Source organism: Spea bombifrons, chromosome 3 (assembly GCF_027358695.1).
Source record: "Spea bombifrons isolate aSpeBom1 chromosome 3, aSpeBom1.2.pri, whole genome shotgun sequence".
NCBI lineage: Eukaryota > Metazoa > Chordata > Amphibia > Anura > Pelobatidae > Spea > Spea bombifrons.
Window position 1 is genome coordinate 25,970,554 of NC_071089.1, and position 15,998 is coordinate 25,986,551.

Genomic DNA, 15,998 nt, shown 5'->3' on the forward strand with positions numbered 1-15,998 from the left:
TCCTTTGAAATAGCCTAGGTTAGAAACATAGAAAGTAATGGCAGACAAGAACCTCTGAATACTTTCCTTAGTCCCTGGCCTTACCTTATATCTAGCCGAGCCTCATGCCTGTCCCATGCTTGCTTAAACTCACTTACTGTAATAACATCTATCATTTCTGTTGGAAGGCTATTCCATGCATCAACTATGATCTCAGTAAAAAAATATTTCCTGATATTACTTTTAAACCTTTGTCCCTCTAGCTTAAGACTATGTCCTCTTATGGTAGCATTTGTGATTTTTAAATAAACTTCCCTCCTTTATCTTGTTGATTCCCTTTAAGTATTGAAATGTTTCTATCATACACATGGCTAACTCGCCTCCCCGAGCAGTTAGCACCACCGCCCATGAAGCCTGAAGCTGGAGCTAGGTATGGTCGTATGGATACCATTCTCATAAGAAAAATAATCTCAGTAATCTCTTATATGATGATATACATGGGACCATAAAAAAGAATAAGGACTCCATAGTTGTGGGAAAAACAAACAATTGCACAAACCAAATGAAGCCATTGCTAACAATTTGTACTGTGAGCGATCTAATAATGCATGTTAAGAGATCTAGATTACAGGTAATCACTAGTTACTTTAGATTTAACTTTACAGAACTTTAAATCATTTCATTTTTCTATGGCACAGGCAGGTTGTTTCAGGGGCAGAGTTGGCACAGGCAGGCTGTTAAGGGGGTAGAGTTGACACAGGCAGGTTGTTTCAGGGGCAGAGGTGGCACAGGCAGGCTGCTTCAGCTGTAGAGGCCCACCGTGTCAATGTCTGGCTTAGTGTATAGTGATGAGGGTTATGCTGCACTACCATCAATGTCTGGCTCAGTATATAGTGATATGAGTTATGCTGTACCACATTTGTTTAGTAAATGTTATTTATTTCAACTTATTTTATTTATTTATACGTTTTTAGATTTCCATTTTTTTCCCAGTTGACATACAGTTTACAAATTTGTGAAATAAATATTCTTGCCAACATTATTTTTTTGTGTGTGGGGGCGGTGCCACATACAGGATCCGCCCCAGGTGCCAAATACTCTAGGTACGCCCCTGGCTTGGGCATTCAACAGTACTAGGAATGTGTTTCTCATACTACCTTTAATAATAAAAGTCTGCAATTCATCAATGCAGGACAACACAACTCCAAATAATTCACAACTGTATATTATGATAACTTTACAATTACTTGGAGCATTTTTGACTATACAGGTTTTTATCTTGTTTGGAACATAATAAGATTATGTTAAACAATTTCTGTAGCACATTATGTTGGGGGGCAGTTGGTGTTTTTTTGTCTAGGGCTATATATAATCATGCCAAAGAATAACAAAATAATGGAATGAAAATAATTTTGGAAATAAGTTAAAAAGCCAATGTCATTATTTCAGAGAATCTATCAGACACCCTGTTTTTGTTATACACCAGTGAGCCATAACGGTTATTCGTTCTTGGTTTGTTTTGAAATGATGCAGAATATTGAACCGTGAAGAGGTTACAATGAAAGCAGTATTCTAACCAAACATAGGAAAAGGAAATTAAAAAGCAATGAATGGCCATTCCTGGTAATTGGGTCATGAGTTGTGAACTTGAGTCCGATTAATGATTTCCACAAATTATTTTAGCAAAGCACAACCAACTATAACTACAGTTAAAAATTGAATAGAGACAGCTCTGTTTCCTATTAGACGTAATTGCAAAGATATCATTATAGCAAATGAACCCTTAAATCTGAACTTTTCACACACACAACCATGGTCAGTTAGGTTTAATCCATGTAAGGCCTTTTATTAGATTTCCATAGTCAGTGAAAGTCAGTTTATTAGGGCTAACGATCTCGTAATTGATTTGTCTAAATCACTGTAAACAGAAACTGCCACATTCCAGATTGTACTACATCCCAATTCTTACAATTGTACATGAAATATTTATTAGGTATTTTTGTGTTGTCCCTTAAAAATGTACCCATTTCAATGTGCTATAAGAGCCAAAAAAAATTTCTGCATGGTTTGGGTGTCTCTATTAGCAAGTCCCCACAACAGAATCTCTGTGAAAGAATATAAAATAGTTAATATTTGAAGAGTCTTGGGACCAGCCCATATATAATGTTTTCAGATACATTTCTTTGTATAGAAATATGTATAGAAAAGAAAAAGAAAATATATGTAATGCAATATGTAGAATATGTCATTTGACTCCGAAGATAAACAGCAACAGCTGTATGTAATTGTTACAACCACCTTTATTCAATAGGTATACAAGTGGAGCAAGCTTCCAGAGAAGTGTTTATATTGAGTGATGCCCTAGACATGACAAGGGCAGCATTTCCAGTGTAGCCTTTCACAGCCGTGTCATAACCCAATGATCTGCCTATTAAAGACAACACTATGAACCAGTTGAGGAAATCCCCTTTGCAGGTCTAGACTGGTCATCAGCCACATGGTTCCTTCATGCACTTTTCTTGCTGTTTGTATGACAAATCCTTGCACGGCCACCTTCTGGATACATGTGCCTGCACGCTGTGAAAATGTAAGGGCATAGTGTGTGGCGCGTATATCCAGCAAGTCTGGTCTTTTCTTAAAGTGTCAGGGCTGGTTTTAATCCCCAGTCTGGCCCTGCTCCCTTGTAACTGACCCATTGAGTAGCTACTGCTCCCTAGACCTTCTGCCCTAGGCCTAGTTGGCCTAAGCCAGAAAATGCCAATGTTCATAACATAATAACCTAGAAGGTAGCAGCGGGGCTGCTGTATACATGGCATGAGAGGGAACCGACTTTACTAAAATAGTCTTCCATTCTTTGCTTGATTACATCTCTTAGGTGATCATGTTGCCAAAAATGATGACCTTGGCTATCCATTCATTTCAACTTTAGTGCAGTTCTGAGCAATGCAGTGTCAGTCAGAAATGTATTTCAACAAATGAAGCTGCCAAGTCATGTTCAAGTCCCTAATGAACATTGAACTGAAGTCATTAAGTAGTAAAGTGCAGAACGTGACCTCAGTGCTCCCAAATCACACAGTTCTGATGTCAATGGCTATATGATTAATGACAACACTGTTACAAGTAGCATAGGAGTCTTGTGAGCTGACTGTAACAGAATTGTTTCATACAATCTGACTGCAGCTTAATAAAAGAGCATTCTTCTGAAGACCTGCAGTCAGTCTTATGACTGGCACAGAGTATCACTGCTGCTTGAACTGATCTTAAATGCTGGTATTAACAGTTTTTTGTAAATTATTTTTATGAGTTCTTCCACTTTAGTACATTGAGCAGCTGCTTAAAACTGTGATATTGTTTTCTACTTAGTTTTAGACAAGGCTTAGCCAAACAGCATAATATGGCTTAACACTTACTGTAACTTGTATATAGTAAGACACATAACCAAATGGGCTGTCATTCATTTTTGTGATCTGTTCCACTCAGGGTAACAAATGTAATTTGTTACCAGCTCATTTCTCATTAGAAAGACATTTATTGTTATTCCTTTTACATATGGCCTATTTAGAAGTAATATATCTGATAGTATGTACTTTACAATCAATCACAGAAAGATAGTAGTGGATGTAATGTATCTACCAGAGTCATCCCTTACATGGGTCCTGGTGGGCCCATGGGACCCATGCGGTACTTTGGCAAAGGAGGCAATCTTCTTTTCATAGTACATGACAAGTCATGGTTTGTGACAGGTAGCACAGTTACAATTAAAAGGTGCACATGTAGTTGCTTTTGCAGTTGTGGAGAAATGAAGCTTGGCGAATGGCCTGTGGTAGGACATTCATTCATATGCATTGTCGAGCTTTTATGGTAAGAGGAAGCATTTTAAAAGTGAAGAATGTTAAGCAAACTATCCGATCTTGTACTCAAAACGTGGACCCTCAGATTGACGGACAGATGTTATACATGCAGAGACATACTGTGATATGTTTGCAGTTTGGTAACATTGGTTCTCATTCTTCCCAAGGGAAGGTTAAATATATAAACAAATGAAGAGCTGAGTGAGACCAACAAACCTCCCAAAGGCATGGAAGATATATCTTCCCTAACCCAAAGCCCTGTAGGTGCAATGAAGGGAAGACAGCAGAGGAATTGGTTGATTATGGATGAAACCAACATGAAAAACTGGATGAGAAAATGTAATGAAAGATGCATGTAACCTCTTGTAAGATTGCAACCTCTTGTAAGATTACACTAGCTTAACTACAATGGTTTGTAACATGTTATTGGATTCTGCGGGTATTTCTCTATTCCTTATGTGTAATAAAGGTCATCATTTTATATAACTGGTTTTGTTTGTATGCTGTGCTTGTGGCTCAGATTAGAATCTTCTCCCTATTCCCGTGAGAAAACATTTTTAAAGATGCATTTGGCAAGAACCATAAATTTATTTTAGAAAGTGACCATGGGAAAAATGTTTTATTTGTAGAATAACTCTAGATAGCTCCATGAGTTTTTAGAACCATCAACATCTCTTTAGCTGGGTAATATGCTGTCTGGATGGGTGTGAGATTTTTTTTGCATGGAATATAAGGTAAGAAGTACTGAAATTAGTTTAAAATTTGCAGATTGTTATTTTATTTACATGTATGTAACTATTAGATACTATAAAACTTTTTAGAAAATCAGTGGCAACAATTCCACTGTCTGTGTCTCTGAATTGAGTAGATATTCTGGCATGATTTTCTCAGCTGAACAGGTAAAGGCATAGCCATGACAAAAAAATATACTTGTGCTTTTGAAAGGTACATCTTTTTTGTACATAGCGCATCTCTGCTATTGAAAGAAGCGCAAAATTAAAAAGATTCCTATACTTAAATTCTGGAAAATTTCACTTAAAAGTGCCTTTGTGTGCAGTACTTAAGAACTTTGGGTCTTTGTGTCTCTGCTAAAATAATGTAAAATTTATGAATTGTGTTCAAATTAAAACAAAATTGACACAATACAGATATATGCATTATTTAAATTTAACATTTTCTTGGTGTATATTATATTGATTTTTCAATTCAAACTTCATCACATGCAAAGCAAACCTGAGTTTTGTTTGACATCAATTAAATAGAACTTACTTACAAGTATAGCATTTTTCTTATTTACACATAATTTTTATTGCTATGATTTAGATTTTTTTTTTTTTTTAGAAAGTGAAAAAGGGATGTTGGCTGGTAAAAGCAACACAAATATTCCAGTTCAATGTAGACATGGTTTACTGTAGTTGAGGGTTATTGCTTTGGCAGAATTTTGTCCATTTGTTTTGATTCCATTTTATTTAAATACTTTCACTGTATTTGACAGGACTGAAGTCTATCGCTAAACATTTAGTATGCAACATTATATTTTTATATATATTTGTCCATATTAACTACCTATGTCAAAAACAGTTTATGATCTTTGAGTGATAAATAAAGAAAATGGCTTGCAAAACATACAGACCACTGCCATTAAAATAGTTTTTGTGAGGCCCTCAAACATTGCTGGGGCAAGTCCTTCCCACACTGTCAAACATGTAACATGTATGACAAGATTTAGTTTAAAAGCCCGAGGTATTGTGATAGGTTAAGGTAGACTGTGCTCCATGTAGAGCCACAGAGGACACCAGGCCCCCGATCTTTTTCTTGTACTCTCCAAAGTAATATGTAGCCCCTTCCTTCCCACTCTGGTAAAAACAAGGGAGTGCTAGAACTTCTTACCCCCCCCCCTCCTTGGAGAGGGAGACCACTGAATTCTTAAGGGAATATGGAAGTCAAAAGGCCAATCTTTGGGGACCTGACTCCACTGTGGCATTTTCAGTGAGTGCAAGTTCTGTGTAAAATAATCCCAAATCAAGCCTGAAATAAAATATAATAGCATATGTACACTAAAAAAGTGAAAAAGAAAAACGTGTCATTGTGATACTGCAATTGGGAGGGTTCTTCATTAAGAAACATGCAAGTTACAGTTGCCTATATTGAAGCACATTGTGTCTTCTCACATTAAGGGGGATTGGTGACAAGATAGGCTGGTACCTGTCTCATCACAATGTCTGATCCTTGTATTTTAACTGGGATCCGAGATTTGTTCCTGGATACCGATTATCTGATCTCACAACAGCTATCTGCATGCAGTACATTTTCTTTCTTGTTCCCATGTTAATCAGAATCTCTACTAAGCATACTGTAATTTCCGTATACTCACAGACAGGGATTGAACAGGGGTTTTCCACTAGAGGGATGCTACCAATCTGTCATTGACATTCACCAACATGCTTTGCATTTACATGCATTTAAACATACAAGACTTTGTAACATGATAGGGGACATGGGATAGCACATCTTATCTCACAAACTGGGTCACATTCTATGACAGTACCATGCTTGAGTTCACTGAGATTACAAATGTTTGTAAATGCAGACTGCATGTCTAGGTGCTTGATTTTATATGCATGTGTCAATGGGTCTGACTGAAACACGTGAATTCAATAATTAAGATGTGTGTCCCAATACTTTTGTCCATATAGCGTATTTCCTTTTTACGTTAGGTAAGGATATCAAACTGTATTCTGATTGAATGGCTGCTGTTATCTGATAAATCCTTTTAACAGTATTACCTATGGGTTAATTGTCAGTGCCCTCCATCCATTATCTAATTATTATCCTGAAGTGAAGAAAGAGCCAGGGCTCATATACACCCATTTCCCAGTCACATTGTATGAGCGTTGCAGAGCAGAAACTGGAAGATAAGTTTTCATTGGCAAAATGCCCTTATAACCAAGTGCACTGCTGTCTTTTAATGCATTCATTAGGCAAGTAATGCACCAGTGTTCTCCTTCTTCCTTGTTTTGTGGTTTAATGAATTATGTCCATGTTTTAAGAAGCCACTGAACCCCCAGATATCATGCTACGTTTATAATCACAATTATCCCTCAAATGGAGGCATTTTTGTAATCAGGGATAATTGACAGTCTATTTCATTTAGCAATTTCCGCAAAGTCAACTTTGCTTTTGAGAGAAGATTTGTGTCACTTACAGGGCTCGCATCTACTATACACTTTTCTGAGAGTTATCACATCTACATAAACATTTAGGTATTACTGTTTATTATTATACTTTTAACAAAATGGTATGTATTTTATTACAGAGGCGTATCTAGAGTATTTGACACCCGGCGGATCCTGTATGTGGAACTCCCCCTCCCCCAAAAAAAATTACTGTCACCAAGAATATTTATTTCACAAATTTGTAAACTGTATGTCAACTGGAAAAAAACTAGAAATCTGAAAAAATAAATTAACTTATAAATAAATTAAATAAGTTTAAATAAATAACATTTACTGAACAGATGTGGTACAGCATAACTCCCATCACTATACACTGAGCCAGACATTGACGTGGTAGGCCTCTGCCCTTACAACAGCCTGCCTGTGCCACCGCTTCCCCTTTAGCAGGCTGGGCATGAAAAGAGTTTCCTCGCACAATCTGCAAGCTCCACAGTGGTAAGCTACAGGTCTGTATTAGCCGGCCGTCAGGCCACCGGGCACCCCCCTGATGAGTGGCACCCAGGAATGCTACTGCACTTGTATTCATTGTTCTCTGTTTTATGTCTTTCTATGCAAGGTCTAATTTTTTTAGTGGCATACAGCCTTTTATGAATTGTACATCACATCCCCAATTATTGGAGTCTGTTCCACCTTCTGCTTGCTATAGAAATAAAGTACACAACTGTAACAATTTTAGATCAAATCGGTTTTGTTAGCCCATGCTCAAGAATCTATTATACGACACGGACAGATTGCTTCTGATTATATCATAATTGCTAATATACTAAAATACTGCTTTTGCTATTTTCTACCGAAAAGATTTACTTACATCAAATCAACTCCTGCTCCAATTAGTGGCGTAGAAAGCACTTTAATATGAATTCTTCTTTGGTGGAGTTGGCAGAGACAGTAACCTGTCTAATGAGTAATTATTAGACAGGTTTCCAGATTTGTGCTGTATCTTGCTTCAGTGCTGCTCTGTAAAAAAAATGGTATCTTAGGCTTAACACCTGCTAGTAGTTAATTCGGTTTGATGTTTTTGTTGCTTAACTGGTTTTGTGGCATATCAGTGCCTAGGAATAATAATAAAATGTGATCATAAGATTAAAATACATGAAGGAGAAAAGCACTGTGTGTGTGGTTACAAGCATTTAAAGTGAATTATACAGTAACTCCATGTAACAATTCATATTTAACTTCATTAGAGGTAAGAGTAATTGCCTTTTCACATTGTACTTTTATTGACTTAAATAAAATATAAAAAGGGGGTCTAGATTTTGTTTAAAGAAATTTCAGATTCAATTTTAACCTAAGCCAGCATTTTCACCAACGTATCCTGAGCTGCATTCTGCTGTATGACCAATTCCTATAAAAACACATACAGTTCATCGCTCTAATGTTTATTGCTGCAAAAATGTACATCAGCAAGAACATATCGTATTAACCTTCTGTGTTAAACACATATGGTTATTTTAGTAATAACACTTTTTAAAAAATATTTTCTCTAATTGAAATGGTTTAGACATTTTGGCTCCTCTTTTACTGGAAGAACAGCATCTGAGATCTGAAGGCCCTGAGAATCTGACCAGTCACACTAACAAGTATGATAAGAATTTGAGTAGAGGAAGCCGTGGTTAGTGAGTCAGCATGAGTAATTTTGTTCTTTTTTTTCTATTCTTTTTGAATGCAAATGCTTAATAAAAGAGAAATGGGTTCTGCAGATCATGATTAAGGATAATGCTTTCACATTTTTGGTTTGGTCACACTTTAAATTATTAGAGCTTCATACAGATCCTCTCTCCAGTCAAACCATGTTGAAGAGGGATTTATCCTTTGGGTATGTATATTGACATGTCATGTTCATGGGTTTCCAGACCACCTGTGCTTATATTAGCTGACACTTGGTCTTACTAAGGGAATTGAGTAAAGCGTGCATTCATGGGTTAAAAACAAAACATGCTATCATGTTGTATTGTCACGCTTGTAGTTGGACACTGTTCAATGATTGGCATATATATACATATATCTTCATTTACATGATTATTTGTACAATACAGAAGTGTACAATTATGTTTCCATAAAAACCCATACCATCGTAGGATAGTTAAATAAATAGTTTGATTTGATAGAAATGTTGTGATAGTTTGCTATGACCTTAACTCTTTCATTTCAGGGGTGGGATGGCTTCCATAAGCCTTTGAGTATTTATGGTAAGATCTAAGTATGCACTGGCCACCTACTCTGTAACTTAGAGAATTGATTTAAATGCTCAATGATTTACTATATTTTGCTTTGACAAATGTTAATATTTCCATGACAAGTGCTAAGAACATAGCCAGTGTCTGTTTAAGTAGTTGGCAGTAAAGGCTGCATCGTATGATTGTGCTTATAATTCATCCGACAAATCTGCATATGTATGTATGAATGAGTGAACAATTTAATGAATGAGCAAATGATAGAATGAAACCCATTATGTTCTCGACACCTAAGTTGGCAATACTGAGCAAAAAAAAATAAACAGGTAACATTAAAATGTTAATTTGAGACATATGGGGTAATGTACAAGGAGTAAAGTGGATCAGCATACACTTCCATTGGTTACTATGGTTACTGCACCACTTTTACCATTCTGTTTCAGAATAGTTTTTTTATGTGTTCTAGCCTCATGCCATTAGTCCGGGGATACAGGTGACCACTTGCTTTGTAATGTACCCTAAGGGTTGATAGGGAAGGTATCACCAAAAGCATTACAGATTTCTCTTGTAATTAAAGAGTACCCTATGATGTTAAAATAAGTGTCACATGGGTCTCTGTATTCATTTATGTTAATATTTAGCAATATTTATTTTTATTTTTCATTTTTGTTCCCCACTGTTCTCACTGGGATCTACTGTTTGATTCATGAGCGCTGGATCCATACTGATGATGTCAGCACATGTCTCAGCCAATCAGTGCCCATCTCACTTCTGAACTACAAGCTCTCTTCTCAAAACTTTGAGGAAGCCGGTGTTATTTTTAAAGTTTACTGGCATATTAAGGATGTATTAATACCTTATTTATGGGGTTACAGTATGCACTTAATATATGTGCACTAATTCTTTGTCTTATTTGTTGTTTTCTTGGGGAGGGGGGGTATTATTTTCTAACAGTTTCTATAACATTTCTGAATGAATTGTCAAGGTATCTAGAAGATATAAAGCTATGTACGAAGAGTGGCGCTGTTGTGGGTGTTGTTTTTATTGACACATCTATGGTATAAGTGGAATCCCCCCATAAAATGTTTCAATTTACCGGAGCTGTCTTTGTTTAGTATAGAGGGATTAATAGTATAATGTGGTTTGGCAGAAATTGTTTTCTAGTGATGATTTGCATTGTTCAAGGAGAGAATTTCTGAAATGTATCATAAGATCCGCAAACATCTTTTTTTGCTCTGGTGACGCCCACACAGCCGTCTCACGATTACTGTTACTGTCTTTTAAAAACACTTACTGGTAGTGTGCAATAGTTTCATTTTGCCTCTATTTAAAGGTTATTTTTTCTCCTTATCAGTTATAGTACAGGGTTTCTAGACTGGTTGTCTCGTGAACACTCATGACTTTTTATTGAAAGTAATGGGTTGCTTGTTAATTACTGTAAGCTAATGACATGGCAGTTTTTGCTCCTGATACATTATTCATGTTGGTGGACAAAAAAAATTATGAATACCTTGCACTAACAAGACTACAATCAGACGAAGACAATTTTAAGTGTGTGAATATTGAATATGTGCCTTCAGCTTCTCAGCAGACATTTTTATGTTAACCCTGAGTGTCCTTTTCTGTGTGACTCTATGTGCAATGAAAGGTTAAGAGTGGACAGGTGGTTGGCTATTTCTTGCTCCAAGTAAGTTAAAAGAAACTGACCAAGTCTATTCAAGGACCACAATAAGGGGGGTCAGAAGTGATTGATCATCTCAGCTGCAAACATGGTCTTTGACATAAACTGACCATAATAGGATGAATGGTTTTCTGTATCTTTCTGTATGTATATTTCAGGACACTTGCTACGTAGACAGATCTTAGCACGTAGCTGTCTTGTTTGTAAAGGTATATAAGACATGTGTTGTTTTCATTGAGAGAGAGTAGTCTGGCTGATGACACTCCCTCGTGTGCACGAGCAATAAAATCTGCTTATTCAACTCTTTTGGGAAGAATCTGTGTCTCAAAGTTACTGAGCATTCACAGTTGGGGGCTCGTCCGGGATCCCACATTTCGGACTCAGGATCCAGACGGTGCAGACTCACGATCCTTTACCCAACATTGAGCTCATCTAAAAAAAAGGTAAGAGGCACCTCTTTTAAAAGAAAGCCTTTAGTGTAAAGTATTGGGTAGAGGATACGGGGGTCGGCCACTGGGTACCTATCTGAATGACGGGATCCATAAGAGTTGAGTAAGTAAGATGCATGCATGTTATTCTATTTTGTATGTTTATAAGAAGTAAGTTATTGTATTGTATGGTATTGTCAGAAGTTGCAACTAAGTTGAGTACATAGCCTAACCCGCTATTGTAGAGTACATAGCCTAACCCGCTATTGTAGAGTACATAGCCTAACCCGCTATTGTAGAGTACATAGCCTAACCCGCTATTGTAGAGTACATAGCCTAACCCGCTATTGTAGAGTACATAGCCTAACCCGCTATTGTAGAAGTGCATAGCCTAACCCGCTATTGTAGAAGTGCATAGCCTAACCCGCTGTTGTAGAAGTGCAAAGCCTAACCCGCTGTTGTAGAAGTGCATAGCCTAACCCGCTGTTGTAGAAGTACATAGCCTAACCCGCTATTGTAGAAGTACATAGCCTAACCCGCTATTGTAGAAGTACATAGCCTAACCCGCTATTGTAGATTTGTGTTTTGTGTAGAGGAGAATAAGATGGGAAATCTTTTCTCCAGAGTTACCCCGGGGTCCCCTCTAGAAACCATGATTAAGAAGCATGGCAAAGAGATGGGAAAATATATGTATAAATGGAAATTAGCCTCAGAATCAGATGAGGGTAATTTTTATTGTTGACCCTCACAGGGATCTTTAAATATGGAATCCTTAAAAGGACTCTGTATGAATTTAAAGAAAGACATTTCATATGTCTCCAAAAATGAATGAAGAGTGTTTTGTATGTGGTTTGGGAAAGGTTTCAAAATCTGGAGAAAGCATAATGAGTCTGCTCCACTTGAAAACTCCCAACACCCTCAGGCGGCCACCAGTTCCCTTTATCCTGTTAGGAAGGAGGAAACTGATAAAAAACTGCAGAAAGAATCTCAGAATGTTGTACTTGTTGATAAGTTATATCCTCCATTGCTTACTAACAATGATATGACTATTGATGATTTGATATTTAATCCTCCCCCTTATAATCATGTTGCCCCTGAAGCTGATGCTCCTGTCCTCGTTCCTGAACCTGTTCTCACCCCTCCCCATTCTGTCCCAACACCCTTTTCATCTCTATCACCCTTATCCCAATCTACTGCTTCCCCTCCTGCTCTGCACCCAATTTCCCCTCCTCCTTCTATTGATGTTAAACACCCCTATGATTTAAGAAATACAGATAAAACTGTTAAAGTAAAACAGATTGCTTCGAGCACAGAAAGCATGTATCCTATGAGAGAAATAGGACAAAGGGATAATGCTGGTGTTCCCTTTACCATTCATCACCCTTGGGCACCGGGAGAACTGTTAGTTCTAAAACAACAATTTCCCCGTCCTGGAGATGATATTACTAAATTTTGTGATGTTTTGAAAGGACTGATGACTGCTTATGACCCTGTTAAACGAGATTATGATCAGTTGTGGCAGATTATTTTAACCAGTGCAGAGTTTACTAGTTTTAAAGCAGCATTTCCTAAAGTAGTACATGACTTGAATTGGGATACAGATGTTGAATTGGTAGAGCGCAATGCTGCCGCACGCAAGACATTGAATGATAATATTATTAAAGCTTTTGTTGAAGGATTTCCTCAGAACACTGACTGGACTAAGATTAACACTGCTTTACAGGGTAAAAATGAAAGTGTTGAAGAGTTTGCGGATAGAATTAAAAAGTTGGTGAAAGCATATAGTGGTGTGAATGACCCAGAGAGAAACGCCGAACCTATGATAGTTGCTGCATTTGTAAAAGGATTGTTACCAGAGGTAAAGAAGGGAGTAAAAAGAGTGGTGATTGGTTGGGAAGAGAAGAGTTTAAAAGATGTGGTCTCTGCTGCAAAGCATTTTGAGAAATATAAAGAGGATTCTAGAGAAAGGCAGAGAGTTGCTGAAGTTAAGGAGTATAGAGCTGCAATGAGAGCAGTGGTCTCTGCTTCACAGCCTGTGGCTGGAGGGGGAAGTACTGATCAGTTGGTGCAGCAACCTGGAGGAAACATGACATGTTATAATTGTGGCAAACTTGGTCATATGTGAATAATGGTGAAGGTTATAGCTTTGACAGACGGCAGTTCTCTAGTGCAACCGGTCAACAGAAAGCAAAGTGGGTACCCCCACTATACAGACAGGACAGTAATGTACGAGATTGACTAGTTAACACTGACACCCATGCTGTTTCTGACTCATTCCCCACTATAACGGCTAAAGATGAAGGCCCATTTATTAAAGCAAAGGTACAAGGTAAAATACTGAAATTTTTGGTAGACACCGGAGCTCACCGCTCCTATCTGTCCAAAGACTGGATAGGAAAATGTCCCTTAAGCTTAGATCTGCCAGTTCTTGTAAAAGGTGTTGGTGACAAAGCAATTCCTCACCCTGTTTCTCAGCCTCTAAACTTTCAATTGGCAGGAATAAATTTACAAGTAAAATTTCTCGTAAGCCCCACTTGTCCCATAAATTTGCTGGGAAAGGACTTGCTGTGTGATATGGGTTGTACCATATCTTGCACTCTTAATGGCCATATTGTTTTAGAACTTCCTGAGGATGAGGAATTGTATTTGGGTAGGTTAGAAGACGTGATCAAAGATAGAAAATCGATGTCTACGATTGATTTTTATATTGCATATCCATTGACAGAGCAGGTTACAAATGATATGTGGAAAGGGCTATCTGAATGGGTATGGGCAGTCCCAGGTGATTCAGCAGGGTTGATTTGGGAAGAACCCCCCGTTAAAATAAAATTTAAATTTTATTCCCAAATTGATGAGAAAACTCAGCAATATTGGGAACAAAAAAGGGAGGAGTGGAAGAAAATGTTTTTTGGTTTTTGGCATGGCCCTCAAAATTTTCAACATTTACCAGCTTTACCTCCTGATTTGGCTCCCTACATTATCAGACTAGCGCATGGCCTGAGTCATGTGTCTAGTGAAGCAATGATTAAAGCTATACAAGCTGATTGGTGGGCCCCAGGTATACGGCCTCTTGTTAAAGAATATTGTGAACAATGTGTTATTTGTCAACAAGTTATTTGGGTAAACGAGTACAAATATAAGGGCATGTGAGGACTCCGTGTCCCATGGGACCCTTTAGAAGTTTGCAAATTGACTTTATTGAAATGCCAAGATCTTTGCATTATAAATATGTCCTTGTTATAGTGTGTACATATTCCCGCTGGATAGAAGCCTACCCATGCCAACATGCAGAGGGAAGAACAGTAGAAAAGAAATTACTACAGGAATTTATTCCTAGATATGGTATACCTCTGCACATCTTTTCAGATCAAGGAACGCACTTTACTGCTAATATAGTACAGGATCTTGCTAAAGTTTTAGGTATTGTGTACCATCTCCATTGTCCATATCACCCTCAGAGTGCAGCAAAAGTAGAAAGAGCTAATGGAGTCTTAAAAAAAATAAGATTAGCTAAATATGCGCAGAAACTCATATGCTCTGGCCAGAAGCTTTACCCTTAGCATTAATGTCTATGCGAGACTCAGCTCATGCAGCCATAAAAGTTATACCTCACAAGCTCATAATGGGACGTCCTATGCTAACTGCTAATTCTCTAAAATGATAGATGGCACAATTAGCGTGTATTGTAAGACTCTAATGAAGTCCTTTAAGTCTCTCAAATCACAGGTGCAAGCAGTGCGCACGGACACAGGACGACAAACCAATTCACCAAATCCAACCAGGAGAATACGTATTGGTCAAGAGTTTTTAAAAGAAAGAAAGTTCTTCAACTTTGCTGGAAATGCCCATATCATGTCTGCTTGTAACTAACAGAGCTGCTTCTTGTATTCATTGCAGCCATATAAAGCTTTTCCCAATTCCAAGGAAATCAACAAGTTAGTCCTCCAACAGGCACAATAATCCTAGCTGACTAACCTACGTGGGAAAGCCGAGAAAGGCCAAGAGGCCACTCGTGAAACCATGCAGCAAAATATTGGAAAAGCTGAAAGAAAGATCTAAATGTTTTTTTTGCATGTCTTGTTAGATTGTTTATGGGATTGTGCATGTTGGTAGAATTCCTTTTATCAGTCTAATAAGAAGAGGTCAACTCTATTGTCAGATACAAAAGGGAGGATGTTAGAGTACCATGGGAGAGGGATGGTTTGTATATTGACATAGGCAGAATGTTTTGTGCAGCTTCGGGTGTGATCAGTCATGTTGGGTGTGTGGGTTTGTTCCACATGCTGCGGGTGCTCCCTGTGTTGGGTGTCCCTGTGGCAGGTCGGGGGTTTCACGGGAACTAGGTAATGGGTTTAGTTTTATAAAGCGATGAGGAATGGGATCCATTTGGCCTTGAAAGATGGTTCAGTTCACTTGGAGCAAAGCTGGTGACTGGTATGATTGTGGCTTTGTTTGTTATTGTATGTGTGTATGTTTTCTTTCTACTAATTAAGTCGCTGAGTGTAAAGTGTACTGGCACTAGCCACGTAATGCCTTTGTTGGAAGGTGAAGAATTCCCCCGATTTTAAAGATCTGGAAACTCTGGATGACACATTGTATGATGATCCACATGAAAAGGAATTAATAGACGCATTTTTCACTATGCAACA

At 37.8% G+C, this 15,998-nt stretch overlaps 1 long non-coding RNA gene across 1 annotated transcript; it reads left to right on the forward strand.

Annotated features, from left to right (window-relative positions):
* The first annotated feature begins 15,013 nt into the window (after positions 1-15,013).
* LOC128484714 (uncharacterized) lies at positions 15,014-15,382 on the forward strand. Its single transcript, XR_008351191.1, has 2 exons — positions 15,014-15,170; positions 15,247-15,382. It is a non-coding gene; the product is annotated as an uncharacterized LOC128484714 (long non-coding RNA).
* Positions 15,383-15,998: the final 616 nt, after the last annotated feature.